Here is a 16,335-nt window from a genome sequence, read left to right as displayed (position 1 = left end):
AAAATTAGACCTTGGATTTAAGATGAGTGAATTAGTCAAAGGGTAATAATTTTAAGGATACTATAGAAATATAAAATTACAAGCATTGAATAAGTGAGCTAAAATTAGTATTGCATAATTTTGAAGGAGAAAATAAAACATAGAAATACTATTAGAATGAGTTTTACGAACCAGAAATAAAAAATTAAATGTTGAAAATTGAATTAGAGCTAATTTTTGAAATGGGAATCTGAGGAAACAGTGAAATTTGGTGAAAATATGAATACATAGATAACCAGATACTCCAGGAAATTAAAGGTGTGGTCATTTGGTAGCTGTGAGTTCCACAATGAAGAGTTTTTGAAATGCCCAGATATAAGATCCCTAAATACAAGGTGTAGGTAAGAAATGAACTATTGATCAGTTCAATCTGGCTTTGGGAACAGTTCTTCTGAACCTGTACCGGTGTAGATTGGACTTCAATAGGAGGAAGTGACACAATAAAGACATATATGAGCCGCGCAGGCGGACAGTCTTAGTGCCCACGCAGGCTCTTCATTGGTGAAATCATTGACTGAACATATTTTTTTGAAAATTAGTTTTCCTGAGGTATCTGGGAATCATTATTGAAATCAATTAAAATGCTTATTTTCTAAAAATATATTTTATTAGGAAAATATCTGAATTTATTAACTCAAATAATGGAGCGAAATATGTGTATAAATAGTAATAATGTAATGTCAATAAATATAACTTGAATTGTCTAGTAAGAAATTAGGAAAAGGAGAAAGAACAGCTTTTAGGATACAGAGTGATGTTTTAAGAGGGTCTGAGCGATGTTCATGAAGGTTTGAGGACGTTGACAAGGGGTTTAAGAGTTGATGAGGCTTAGGAAGCTGTAAAAAGGGAGTTTGGTATGTGTGAAAGAAATGTGCTGCCACTTTCAGCACAAGAGTTTTGATGGCGATTGAATGGAATATGAGGGAAAATAAGGAAGTTACTTAAGGTATAACTTAATGTAAAATAAATAAATCATTGAATGAGATATAGTTTAAAATCTGAAGTCATGAAACTGTATGGAAATAGTGCTTTCCCAAACAGAAATACCCTATTAATCAGGAAGGGATTCACCCCCCCCCCAACAAACAAAAAAAGAAAAAGGAGGGGGGAGTTTGGGGCAGTGAAAGTGTCTGTGAGGTCAGCTCCCCACTGAGAGAAATAAGAGAGCTGCCTTGTAACTAAATACAGATGTACTACTACAAACCAAGCAACATTGTCAACCGACAGTAATGTCCTGGGAAATCAAGAATAGTTACATTACTAATGATAATAATACTGATGTTGATACAGATGAATAGGAAAATAACTACTATTATCTGTCTTCACAGGAACCAGCAACAATGAATTTCCCTCACATTTAGTCCACAGGTTCCCTACTCACATGCCATGACACATCAGTGCATAGTCTCCCCTCTCACACTGGCCTCCGCTCTTAGTGCTGCAGCCCATAATCCGTTCTTATGGCCACTGATGTCAGTGTGTGTGGATGGACAGGAGGGAGGGGGATGGTGGAAACATACAATGCTTACCAAAATATTGTGAAAGTGATAAACTAACTAACTCTGCTGATTCCAATTGACAAACAGGAGGGTGGCGATGTCCAGGAATATGTGGACAGATTATTAACAATTCATTTCTGATTGATTTCAGGTGCTGAATATAACATAAAATTATCTTTCAGGAAAAGTTGGAGAAAGGCCTGAAGAAACAATATGGAAATACATTGAAAAGAAACATGAATAGTCATACAACTCCAACCTCTTTTAAATCTAAGTGCAATTGAAAGATACAGAGTCTGGTTGGACTATGGGCATTTCATTAACTATCCTTTCCATAGTTTAATAGAGTGACTACTGGATTGAAAGAATTGTGCTGTTTGGATGTGTGACTGAAGTGTGAAATGATATGTGATGTTTCAATGTGATGTAAGTGGATACACACTGAATAATGCTACTATGGTGTATTGTATTATTGTATATGGGAATTGAGTGAAAAACTAGTTCTAAAAAATGTATGTGATAACAAAGCCAATGCTTTGTAATGAATGAATAATACATATTTGCTCTAGTTAAAAAAGGTTTTATTGCTTAATAAGTCTATTGGGCGATAGAATTGGCTTTAGAGTAGTGCCAATTTGGTTCTAACTTTTGGGAAATATAATGATAATGTTTATGCAAAGATGTGTACAGCAGTCATTACAAGGTTTAGTAGAATAAGGATGGAATTATACAAGGAATTATATAATTTATTCTTAAAAATGAAGGTTTATTCAAAGTAAATGTATATATTGAGACAATTAATGTCCATTAATGGGTAAAATACAAATCAAGACACTGGCATTGTTGGAAGGAAATATTAGAGAAATAAATAATAATGAAAATAGGAATAATAGGAGTTGTTCCTAATGAAACTATGGAAATAATTTCAAATGATGGTTCATTTATAAAGAATGAATTGAGAAAAAGATTAATAACTGCCATCATTTACCTAACAACTATTAACTATGTTGTTGAAAGAGCTGCTATAATAATTATTAAAATAGTCTCAGATATTTAAGTTAGATAAAAAGGAAAGAGATAAGCACATCGTTTTGAAAGTTTGACAGTTCCACACAAAAGAGTATTTACACTAGGAAGTAAAGTTGATTCAGTAACACAGGAGATATGATGCTGCTGATGACAGCTGAGTGCTGTACTGAAATAATCTGTGATAAATTGGGATCAAGATTATTATTTTGAATTGTCCCTCTACTGGAAACCTTATAGATTGTGTGAATGTCAACTACTGTCCATGTGATAGAGATGCCTTTTATAAGGAGGATCTCTGATGTTGTGCGAACCACACATTGTGTCTGCAGATGACCGATCTATTCCACATGGCAGATATGCACATTATGAATCGTGTCCTGAAGGAACCCATGTCTGACCCGTAGTGGCAGAGGTGCATATGGAGAAGACGCTGGTGTTCTCCTTGAGACACAGTAGGCCGAGGGCGCGGCTTTAAAGACAGCCTCACGGCATCTTGAAGAGACCGATGTTGAGGTCCACAACGCTGAAGTGATGGTTGACTTAATGGAGAAATGAGTTAAAATACTATGAATAAAGGTTTTCCAGATTATAGGAATCTACAAAACATTGTGAAACAGCTCACATGGTGTCCACAGTAGCATATATTCTTGTATTGACAGTTTAATTTATAATGTACTTTTGGTGGAGATGTCAAATTATTCAAATGAATGGGATAAAAGCCATGAAGTAAGAATAAGTCCATTGCCCTTCTCTTGAGATTTTGTAGAATGTACAATGTTTATAAATTAAAATGCAACAGAAATATATGTAAACTTAATTTGTAAAAATAACATTTTGCTGACTTTTGTATTCCCTTAGAAGCAACTAAATGTTATTTTTACAAATTCAGTTTACATATATTTTGTATTCTCTTAGAAGCAACAAAATGTATGTATTATGTATTTAGTAACTGGGGATTGACCTTTATGACCTGGGGCAGGATGAAACATAATTTGAGATGCACGGTAAAGCTCCAGGAAATTGTAGGTGGCCACTGCAATTTCCATAAGAGAGCTCAATATTCGATAAGGTGTAGTTATGACATAATTGTTTGCCTGACCAGGCAAAGAAAAATACATTCCTATCCCCTGAATATTTGAATACCTCGCCATACATACATACACACCTCGTAGGTGGCAGACTGGGATGGATGGGAGCTGAAAACGCAGCACCAGACCACCTGCCCCTCAGGAGGAAGAAATTATTGACAACTGACAAACACAATTATTTTGGTTTCTTTTCGCTTTGCTCTGTTGCCAACAGGTGGAACTGAAGAGCTGTTATGAATGTTTTACATAAACTGCATTATGTTTTATATTAATAATAATATGCAGACCAAGCAAAGTAAATGTATTAAGCTAGCAACAACCATTTTGCAAGCTGTTCAGGGCATACCCTCTAGACATTCCTGTCAATAATAAAACTGCAGAGATAGAGAGGGCCTACAGATGTTTGTTAAAAGTCTGCTTGTGGACTTAAATTGCTTCCCCAGATTGGCAGGAACTGTCTTTGTTAATGATTGATTGACAGTTGTTAAAATAAGATCTGTGGGATCAGACCTTTCCCAGCATATCAAAGGAAGACATCTGTTCTTTGGATCCCACACCTCTCCCGACGAAGACTACCATGAACATTACAATCTATGTCTCTAGCTTCTCAGCTTCCTTCTCACACACCCTAGTCCTTTTGTGTGAACATAATATATCATTCCAGTTATTTAAGCCATTGATTTATCTGATCACTGCACAGTGCTCCACCTCAGAAGTATCAGGAAACTTATAGTTATCAGGCTGATTGTCACTCCAGTAGCTGAAAAGATAAATAATAATACTATACATTAACATAGTAATGAGAGTATAAGAACACAACATTTACATGCAAGAGGGCATTTAACCCATCATGCATATTTGGTAGCAAATAACCATACGGCACAAACTATCTGTGAAACTAGGTTATCATCATACCATTTTATTTTAAAATTTAACGGAAAAGTTGTATTTGTTTATAAGAGTTTTTAAAAATACAGATACAATATTTTAATCAAACACGTCATTGTGTACTGATCAAGACAAATAAAAACTTTCCCTCAGGACCATCCAGTTCAACACATTAATGTCTATACATAGATTTATGCATGAATGTGAGAATATAAAGGTCACCAGGCATTAAATACATTTTAATTTGGTTAATTATTGTAGATGTTGCTGAAATTGGAATTGCATGTAGATTTAATGGAAATATTTACAGTTTGAAAATCAACAAGAAAGATTTAGAATTCATAAAAATCGCAGTTCTTACCTCAGTTTGCCTAAAGCCGTGTCATCTACCCAGCGCCAGTCTCCTTTCTCCTTCAGATCTGTGAGTCCAATCCAAATGTTTGTAGATCTGTGTTGTTTAATAAATGTCTAAATAAAAAGAGAAAAACATACTGAAAATACACCAATACAAATAATAATAGACATGTTTATTTAAAGTATGAATTGCAATTGCTAATCTAGAACTCACTAAATACACAAAATCACTCCACCTTTGCCCAACCCTGGTCTCTCCTCACCCCTCTCTCATGGTCTCTGCCCTTCTTCTGTAGGATATCTGGCCCTGCCTTCACCTCACTCTGCTGCTTCATATTGCCCACTACAGAAGACCAGGTCTGGGTGATTTATTTTGTTATGTTATTTATGATCAATCAATAAATCAACAGCATTGTGTCCTTCAAAACAAGTAGTTTGACAGATTTAAAACAAAAACAAGTTCAGTACAGTCACTATGATGATACGAGTCAATGGAACCATCAGGCACAGCGGAGAGACAAACAAAATGACTAAAATCTCTGTTACCTATGTTTATACTGGAAGAGTATTGGGTTTCCCGAGTCGAGACCACCTTATCTGAGCTCAAGTCAAGACCAAGACCAGGACAATCCTAGTCCAAGACCAAGTCCGAATCAAGACCAAGACCAGGACTATCCTAGTCCAAGACCAAGTCTGAATCAAGACCAAGTTCTAAGGGATTTGAATCTGAATTGAGATGGAGACCAGCTAAAATATTACTGCACAATGAGTGCATAGTATCATTAATAATACTATCATTACTATAATAATTATAATAATCATGTTTGAAAGATCAGAACCTTCTTGTCATCTACTACAAAAAGAGGGAAAACGATTAGGTAGTACCTGCTCCTCTGCAGTCTCTATGATGACAAGGTGTCCTTGCATTGATGAACAGTTATCACGACTGCTGGTCCAGTTCAGCTCATCAGCTGAGAAGAAGTAACATCTGTTATGAAATGGCACCCAAGGCTTCCGACAGAAACATCCAGTCATTCCTGCAGATTCAGAGACAGAGAGGTGAATGTCAAGGTAACTCATAGATGTGAATTAGGCAGCTCATATTGTCTAAGTCTCATTCTTATGAAGTATATTCAAATTGTATTCATGTATAAATATTTGGTGATAAATCGTTTCTCCCAGGGGCCACAGGGCTTACCATGATTCTCAGTGCATGTCTTCACATTTTGTTTCTCTTCATTTAGAGATGCGTTGCAAGACACACTGTGTTTCCTCCATTTGTCTGCACTTCTGTTAGCTGTTAAAATATCAATATAAAATTAAAATGGGTTTAACTTTCCATAAAACTGTTCTAAACATTGACCCATCCATCACATGCAAAATATAATGACAACACAGTGCTAATTTAGTTTTGTTTTGTATCTTTGTTTATTGGGTGTATAAAATTCTTGATTTTGTCCAGGACTTCATTTTAAAACAATCAATATAAACATGTATCCTGGAATGAATATTTACACTCAGCAACACGTAAAATGAACTGCGTTTTTTTTTATATCACTGCATAGTATTGCAATGTTTCTTACCTTGAATTAGTGAAATATTTAGTTGCAATCGCAGTTTGTCTTTTTCCTTAAGTTTTGAAATATCTTCCGCATTAGTCTTGTCTTTGTGGCTCCTGTGAACTTAGTTGAAAAACACACATTTGAGACTTGAAAGTGAATTTAACTATTTATTTATTTTCAGCTAGAAGCTAGGGACTACACGTGTAATATGTATTTTTTTAATGATCAATAAGTGTGTATGATACTGTTGGATTATACCACAGGATGACTCTAGTCTACTGCAGTATACAAAACTTTAATCAGAACAACAAAAAAACAAAAAAAACAATGGAAAATAATAAGACAGATTCCCAAATGTGCTAAAATATATCCTAAGTATGTCAGCATTTGTGTTCTCCTTTTAATTTACAATGTAATCTAAAAATGTTCTTTATTAAAGTGTTGGAGCAACCGTGTTTGCAACCAAAACATTTGTACATCTGTGTTTCTTTCAAAAGGAACATTGTGAATTCATTCTAAATATATCAGCCTTTAGTTTTTCATTTTGAACTTGAGAACTGGTGTGAAGTGCTTTGTACGCACTTTGTGTAAAGTCTCACATTGACTGTCTGTGGTTTTTACAGATACTTACGTGAAACAGCAAGTGCAATAATTATCACTGCCAATAAGCAGCACAGGACTGCAAGCGATATTGTCAGATAAGGTCTGGAGGCAGCTTGACCCTCAGCTGTCTTAGGGGGAGTATTGTCTGTAAGAGATGTTAAAGTCTGGAAAAATAATGTCAGTTTACTAATTCATGTAAATATTTCACCTTCATTTTCAGCATTCATTAAATTATTTCTAAAGTAAATTTGCCTGATAATGTTTACATATTTTACACCCAAAGGGAAATTAGCTTTAAACATCTCTTACCTGGTACTATGGGTGACTGTGAGGAATTCTGTCCAGCAGTCTGAACTTCAGAGTAGGTAACTTCATGTTCTAAATGAAATTGGATTTAGATTGAAAAAAAAGGAACAAGAAAAGGGATAATATTATCAGTCGCCTTAGATAAAACATTCTCCATATGCACAGAAAGCTTATTTCTCTAAACTGTTGTGCACAGATTTGTTTACATCCTTTGCCAAGATCATCCATCCAACTGACAGGTATGTCATATCAAGAAGCTGATTAAAGAGCTTGACCAATTCACAGGTGCACCTTGTGCTGGGGACAATAAAAGGCCGCTCTGAAATGTGCAGTTGTGTCACACAACCAGTGTTGGGCAAGCTACTTGGAAAATGTAGTGAGCTAAGCTACCAGTTACTCTACATTAAATGAAGCTTCACTACACTGAAGCTACCCCCCAGGGAAATGTAGCAAGCTGAGCTACAGCAACATGGCAAAAGTAGTTTACTACATCTAAGCTATATATTTTTTTTGTATATTGAACTAACTTCATTCCAAGTCAATGCTATCTCAGTGATCAATAAAACTGTCAGTCAAACAGATAGGAAGGCTAAATTGTTCAGTTCAATTGTTATTAATTAATTGTTAATAACTTCCTATTATTGTCTGCTCTCACTGTTCCAAAACCAATTTGACAACAAAAACAAACAAACCAACAAGAAAACATGTGCTCCACATAATAACAAAACCAGGTGTCGAGAGTGTATGTTCATCTGTATGTGTGTGTGTGCGTACGCACCTGTGCTTGCATGGGTATGCTCAATTTAGACTTGGGCACATTTGCAGGACAAACTGTAAGTTAACTCAAAACTCAATATCTCCGCACATACCACAGTAGCAATAACATTTGATGTGTGTGTGTGTAAGAGATCTATCTCTCTCCATGCAAACAAGTTTCTGTCACTACATATCAAAGTTTCCTCCTCACTAGAGGAAGAGGTGGCCAGGTTGGACCCTGATCCTTCTCACGAGGTGTTTGTTCACTGGACACAATAGAAGCTTTTCAAAATTTGCATCTGAAAGACAGTTTCTCTTTGGTTGGAAAATGTATTTTCGTGCACTGAAGAGTCGTTCACAAGCAACACTATAGGGACTCCTGTGTTGTACTTCAGGAAGATCTTCTTCATCATCGGCAGGTTTTGGAATGCATTGACAAGGTTGGTTTTGGTTGATTGCAAGAAGCTGTCCACTTCATTCAGAACTGTTTCTCAGTGATGGGAAGTATCCAGTTACTTCATCACTGTCATCAGTTGGGTCCTCGCCATCTGTCTGCATGTGATCATCTGGAGATTGAGTTTGAAGCAGGTTTACTTCTGCTTTCAGTTTTGACACAACATCAGCCTTCTTTCCACTGGGGATGTACACCAATCTGAACATAGGATGAGCTGCAGAGCCTATGAGCAACCTTGCATCTTGAATTTTTTTTCCAAATCTCTGCTTCACCCGATTGATGATGGCATCTACTAGTGGGTTACAGTGATGTAGGTTGGTCTCATGCTTCATCTGCTCCATCTTCTCGAGGAGAAATTAGATTATTGGCGCCAACACTCCTGTGTAGGCCATTCTATCGGACTGTAGTACGTCAAGGGCCTTGGCCAGGGGCGCCATAACCTAAAAGATGCAAAGAAAAAAGACAAAGAAAAAATTACAATTACTCAAATGTAATAGTAATAATAATAATCAATATAAGTATTATTATTCATCATCATCATCATTCTAATAAGTAGTAGTAGTTTAATATTCAGTTAATAACCTGGGAGAAAAATTCCCTACACTAGTAAGCTCACTGAGAGGTATGTGTTTGCCTTTATGTTCAGACAGATAAATGGATTACAGCACCTGAACACCAGTTAACTTAAGTACATATCAAAATAAAGGTAATATTTACCTGAACATACTCCTGTATGAAGGTGAGTTCTGCCGCTTTGAAGCGAGTCACCTGAAGCTTCTCACAGGTTTCCTGGAGGTCTTGTTCTTTTGTCAGGATACAGGTATTCAAGCGCTCCATGGCATGGTAAGTGGAGTTCCACCTTGTTGGACTGGGAACTATCAGCTGGCACCCTAGCTTGTCTTTGATGATGTCTGAAGCTTGTGTGCTCCTGTGTTGCTTGTTCCATAGTGCCTGGCATTTGCCAATCGTTGATCTTGATAATTGTTTTAAGGGCTCTGACTGGGTCAAAGAACCCTCAATGTCACTTGTGGCAACCAGGTTGAGGGTGTGGCAGGCGCATCACTGATGAGGTGGGAGACTGTAGTCTTCTTCTGTTTCATTTAAGATGTCTGTGACATTTATGAAGACAGTGTGTCCCTCCTCTTCTTCCTCATCCTCGTCTTCTCTGTCTTAAATGGTTCTTTGAACTTCTGCAAAGACACTGAAAGCCTTCACAAAATGTGAACCATTATCTGTGGTTGTAACGGTCACCTTGTCTTTTATGTTGAAATCTCCGTGCACGTCTTCCAACATCTCAGCTAAAACATCGTATGTGTGGCGCCCTATGATCCGGCGATAGACTAATGCCCCAGAGCTTAAGGTCTCTTGGTTTATGCATTGGATAGTCACCCCAAGGAAGCTTCTGTTGTTTGATGACCACACATCTGTTCTGTTTGGACAAAGTGTTAGACAGTGTGCTTTTAATTAATAAATGCTCATCCTCAAGCATTCTTCCCAATGTTCTTCTGGACATCAAATGCCTGGAGGGTAAAATCTCCTGGATAAATCAGTATTTGTACAGTATTTGTTTATTTATTTAAGTTTGTCTTTTGCACCCCCCCCCACCTCCCAGCACTTAATTTTATTTATTTTATTTGAAAAAAATGTAGCTAGCTAGTGGTTAGCTTTTGACAAGTTGCTGACTGGTGTTTGTAGTCTGTACTGAATTGTGATGATTAGCTTGGTTGGCGATGGTTGTGCTTATTTGGGAATCACCTGAATGTGTGTTCTCAAATTTGTGTTTGACGTCTTGGAAGTTGATAGCAGCTTCTTTTTGGGGTTGCACAGTAAGCACCTGAAAACATACTTTTTCTCTGTTGTTTCAATCAATATCATGTATTTCTCGAGGTACAACTCCCTCGGGATCAATCCCTCTCCGTCCTCACCCACTGCCATCTTTCCATCAAGTAAACTCAATCTCGCATGTCTTTATTCCACTGCAGCAAAGTCACAGGCATGAGCCCAAGGATTAGTACGTGATGGCACTGTTATACGGAAGTGCTTCTGTCGGTTGCATAAGACTGCATAAGTCTGTGTATGGCGGTGGTGTCACTTACTGATCCTTAGCAGTTGTATTTCAGACATGAGTTTGAGCTTAAGAAATGCTTGGTTAAATATAGCCTCAGAAAGCAGCGATGCTACCACTAGGCTACTGAGAAATGTAGTTTAACTTGTAACGGCACTACTTATAGCGATGCTACTGCCCAACACTGCACACAACACAATGCCACAGATCTCTCCAGTTTTGAGGGAGTGTGTGATTGTCATGCTGACTGCAGGAATGTCCACCAGAGCTGCTGCCAGAGAATTGAATGTTTATTTCTCTACCATAAGCCGCCTCAAACATTGTTTTGGAGAATGTGGCAGTATGTCAAACCGGCCTCACATCCGCAGACCACATGTCACCACACAGCCCAGGATTTCCTGAACTGTAACTTGAAAATGTTGCATTTATATTTTTGTTCAGTATATTTATTGTATTTTGTACTGATTGTATTACTGCACTTTTGTAATGCTTTAAAAATGTGTATTGTGTCAACTGTAAGTTGCCTGGATGAGGGAATCTGCTAAGAAATAATAATAATAATAATAATAATAATAATAATAATATAGACAAATCTGTTCTATACTCCACTGAATGAAACAGACTATCGTGTCCCTCTCTGTAATGGCTGCCTGTATTTAGATATTGCTCACAATTCATACACACAATACTATCTGAACACACACACTACAGTACATAAACAGTGTCACCCCAAACCCAGCAATCTCAGACAATTATTATGCTGACAAAGATATTAGATTAGATGAGACACCATAGGTTATGCGCTTTTCTCTGACTTGAACGCTTTAATTTGATTGATATAAGGAATTAATACATTTGTTTTCAAACAGGATTTACTGCTCCAGAAAAAAGTGTAAGGACAGATTCCTGCATGACCTTGCAACCCTTGGGCAGTGCTTCCTTTTTCAGATAACCGGGGTTGCATTTGCAACCTATCGTTATCTTTCAAGTCGGAAGCACTGCCCAAGGGGGAGGGGTTACTGTATAACCAAACCGTCGCAAGGGAAGAGGCAGCGAGCTGATAAGGGAGCCCCGAGGTCTACCGCTAGGAGCCTCAGCAACAACTCCAGACAGGAGCCACATAGGCCTCTTGGGGCCAACTGGGCTGTCCAGGAGTGAGGACTGTAGTCATGCTCTACTGGGGACTGTCTGCAATCAGCATATTAAAGCGGGGCTACAGAGGTCAACTCTTACACCCTCCGCTTACAATAGCAAGGCCGGCTGCTCTACTAGTGCATCCATATATTTACTTGCACAAAATATGGTGCGGGCAATCAAGAAACTTGTGCTCCTTTTGCGCAATAACGTGGCAGTGCAGGAGCGGGGCCACAGACCACTGAATAACTACAGCTGGACATAACAGTATACACAGTGTGGCAGCAGGAACATTCATGCTGCCTCCGTGCAGCACAGAAAAAACACGTTCACTGAACAGTACAGAGCATCCAGCTCCACTGTGCTGTCATAACAACTAAACACATCATGGGGTGCAGAAAACAAATCATGCACCACCACGTGACACGGGAGCAGTTGTCATCTATTAGTACAGCTAATGCAGGACAACAGCAGGCTCTATCATGACCATCAAACCATAACATTGTGGTGTGCAGGAAACCATTCATGCACAACCGCAAAACAATGCATAATGAACGAACTATATACAGGGTGGCCTCGTAAGGCAACGTGCCTGTAGGCTGCATGACAGACCCTGGGAACACATTGACAGGGCTGTCAGTAAATCCAGGAGAAGCTCGCGTGGGTGCTCGACTGAAAGGCAATGTTCGGTGGAAGGGAAGACACAGTTCAATAGCTCCCTCAGGATGCACTTAACAGGGGCGTACTGGGAGAGAAAAAGGCAGGAGCCAGAGCCCGTAGGCTACTGGGGCTCAACTGCAGCCAACACCGGGTTCCCAATGGAAGGGGCCGTCACATCTGAGCTGTACGTCAGCCAGTTGTGCCAGCACAGCAGGCACTGCAGGCAGGCAGGGTGCAGCTGCCACAGGGGGCGCAGCTGCTGTGGCAAGTGCGGTAGCGGCAGCCAGTGCAGCAGCAGAAACAGGAGGAGATGCAAGCACGGGTGGTTTGGCTGTCTCCGTCACTGCAACCCTGGAGGAGGAGACAGAGGGCTCGGGGAGAGGCAGAGATCCAGTGCCACCGAGGCCCCCCCATCACTCACCGAAGTGGGAGATCTTCGGGTGCGGTGGCGAGTGCGGTGGCGCCCAGTGGAAAGGCAGACCTCTGGGTGCGCCGTAGCTGGCCCGGAAGTCACAGCGAAATTGTGCCCACTGTCAGTGCCCAGACACATGGGGAATAAGACCTCCCCAATCCATGCGGGCAAGGTGCGCTTGCCGCAAGCGGCACAGTGGCGGGTGTGTGAGGAGCTCATCGCCAAGCACACACGTGTCTGCACAGGGAAACGTGCAGCTGAGGTGCCGGTCAGTGTTTGCATCTGGGGCACACAACAACTGAAACGCCTCTGCAACAAGTGGAGCACCTAGCGAGTCCATAGCCTTAAGTGTGTCTCCACCCGGCAAAGTTTATGTACACAGGGACACTGTAACACAAACCACACACAACCTTGCTGTTGCCGGACTGAACACTGTGTATACCAAGGGCCAGGTGCTGGATACAAGCGCCGCATAGGCCCATAGGCTTAACCACACCATGTGTGCCAGGGTTTCCGGGGACACCGGGTGACGTGGAGTCTGGGGTCCGAGGGGGCCGAGGGTAGTAGACCACCAGCAGTAGCGGGATCTAAAACTGAGGCCTACACGCACGGACGGGGAGGGCTAGCAGTGCTCGTTCTCAGCGAACGGATAGAGCGAGATCTCCTACAGCCACAGTTGTGGGCTGTAGTGCGGGCGCAAGCCGGCGGAGGAGCATCTCACACGGGCGAGATCTCGTGCGACACACCGAGGCTCAGGCCAGGCAGACAGGCCTCGGATTTTACTGCCTCTGCTAGTGCTCCTGCTGTGGAGGAAAAAGCCCTGTGGACAAAAAAACAACACAGCAAGCAGTCGGAATATATAAGGCACTATATAAACACGACTATTATTTTTAAAGTGTACTATTTGTAGCTGAAACTGAAACCACAGCGCACCAGAGCCCCGAAGCATGGACAGAACACAGTCGGATTAGCTTTCAATAATAACTAAACCATACAAATAGACATGGAAGTAAACAGTGGTGACAGAACAGCCATGAAGACAACCAATAATAAGGTCTAATGCACAGACAAGACACAGAGGTACTGTTTTATTAGTTTAAGTACTTACATTACAAAATAATAAAAACATTCAAAAATACTGATTAAAAAAAATCACTTAAAACCTTTAAAATCCTAATGTGATTAAAGAAAATCAAATTACCAAATAAACTCAAAACATGTATTAAATAAACCAAAATAATAGATGTGATAATAAGGCAAACTGCCAAACCAACACATTTGTTGAAGAGGCAGATGTTCTGTCCCTCCCACAGGGCCCGTTTCACCGCGCAGACGACACGCCTCCAGCACCTCAGAGTTGGTGTTGAAAGTCCTCTGGCTGGTCCATACAGGATCTGCTGGGCGGTCGCCCATGCAGAAATGGCAAACCTGTGGAGGAACTGGAAAAACAGGAGCCAGACCCTGCAAGGGGAGGGGCAGTTCCCAAAAATGCGAGCCTCCGTCTCCCTTCCCAGGCAGCCCTTGTAGGGGCAGGTGCCAAACAGCGGTTCATAAAACTCACTTTCTTGCCAGCAGACAAACCGAAATGTAATTCTGTTGATCAATTTTGCGGTGTGCCTGTCTGGGGGAAATATCATGCCGATGTAGAGAAGTATCGGGAAGAGGATGGCCTTTACGACCAGTACCTTACCAGCCATTGTCAAGGTCCTTGTGCTCCAGCCGTGGATCTTCCTTTGAACTTCGGATAAAGCTTCCTCCCAGCTCCGGGTGCCCGTGTTGGTGCCGTCGATCGTGATCCCCAGGACCTTGATGGCTGGCTTCATGGAACATGGTCGGCGGGCCCTTGCCAACAGGCCATGCCTGGGAGAGGTAGACCTCGTGTCACCACCTAGTGGGTAATTAGGGGGTGACTACGCAAGACCACGCCACCTCCTTTGGTTAACGAGGGAGGAGCTCGTGTCACCCACACTTTTCTCCCAGAGCAGGCTCGACAGAACCCCGAGACAAACTCCACACAAACAGGAAGAACAATAATAACAATATTTATTATTACAGATCCAGTCAGGGCATGAAGGCTGTCCTGGAGTTTTACAAAAGTGTATAATTTGAATTTCAATAACCTAGCTAAAACCGCCTTTAATCCCCGGCGCTAAAATAAGGAAAGAAACCCCCCAAACATACAATAAAAGAACAAAAAGAAAAAAACAGAAAAACTACTAAAAACAGACTCAAATACTAATGCTATAAAATGACTATTGCAATATCCTAACAAATACTAATGTTACTTCTCTCTCTTTACTCCCACAGACCCAGTCATCACTCAGCCTTCCCGGGTAAGTACACAATTCTCCCATGCGTCTTTTTCCCCCCAGGAACCCAGCCGGCGCTTCGTTGGCCAAACAAGCACCGACAAACTGGAAACAAAGGAAATTAAGGTGAGAAGAGAGTTAGAACTCCTGAATCAACCTGTCACATTGGCAGTCATGCAGATAGATGACTCAAAGTCAATATCTTGCCATACTACTAAAATGTCTTGTACTTTCTCTCTCCACAGGCAGTTCCGCACAGAATAATCCCCAAAAGAGAAGATGCAAACCAGGAGATTAATATGGCCAATTTAATAAAAGCCGTTCTCAAAAACTGTCTAAGTCTCTTAATTGCCGGTTGAAAGTATCTTCAAGTTCTTTTAGTAAATAACCGCTACTGCACCCTCGCTACGCGACCACAGACACCAAACCCATAGGCTGCCCGAAGCCCATGCCGTCATGCTCTGCTGCTAAGTCTTCCGTGGGTTTCGTCGCCATCTCCGGGTTGCAGGCTCCGCGTTATTATTTGTAATCCACTAAAGGAAATGAACGATCCAGCTCCAAAGGTCTCCCTCTTTCACCTCTCCAGCACTGGCTTTTCCTCCTTCGCTCGAAACCCAGGCGTTCAGCTCCTATATCCCCTTTCGCCGGTCTGTTTCCCTTGTCTGTTCTCCTCTTGAATGACTCAGTCTCTCAGCTTAAATAGACAGGGGTGCAGGTGATGGCGATTTAGAGAAGCGCAGGTAAGTCCAGGTGAGAATGCAGCAGGTGGCGTGTGCTCGCAAGAACAAGCAATCAATGAAACCAAATAAACCAATAACAGAAGAAAAGTGCTTGAAACAATATAAGGAAGGAAGAAAACGTGGAAATAAAGTGCACATGTTATAATTAGTTAAGTGATATAATAATATAATAATAAATCAATCAGTGATATAATTGCCGTCACGCCACACTCGTGACACTCGCTCTTGGCCTTATTCACAGCAGCCCCCATTGCCCTGCAGAAGCCGTCCAGCAGTTCCTCCACCTTGGCCACGGACGGCGACAAGACATGTTCTCGGGTCCAGGCGAAATGGCTAAAGAGGACGAACCTGCGCTGACGTCACGTTTTATGGAACAGGATGTGGGAAGGGACCTGTTCTGAGTGACGAGCGCAGGAGCGAGCTTTGTTAGAGTGACG

This window comes from Amia ocellicauda, chromosome 14, assembly GCF_036373705.1.
Source record: "Amia ocellicauda isolate fAmiCal2 chromosome 14, fAmiCal2.hap1, whole genome shotgun sequence".
In the NCBI taxonomy this organism is placed as follows: domain Eukaryota; kingdom Metazoa; phylum Chordata; class Actinopteri; order Amiiformes; family Amiidae; genus Amia; species Amia ocellicauda.
Note: the sequence above shows the minus strand (reverse complement) of the source record.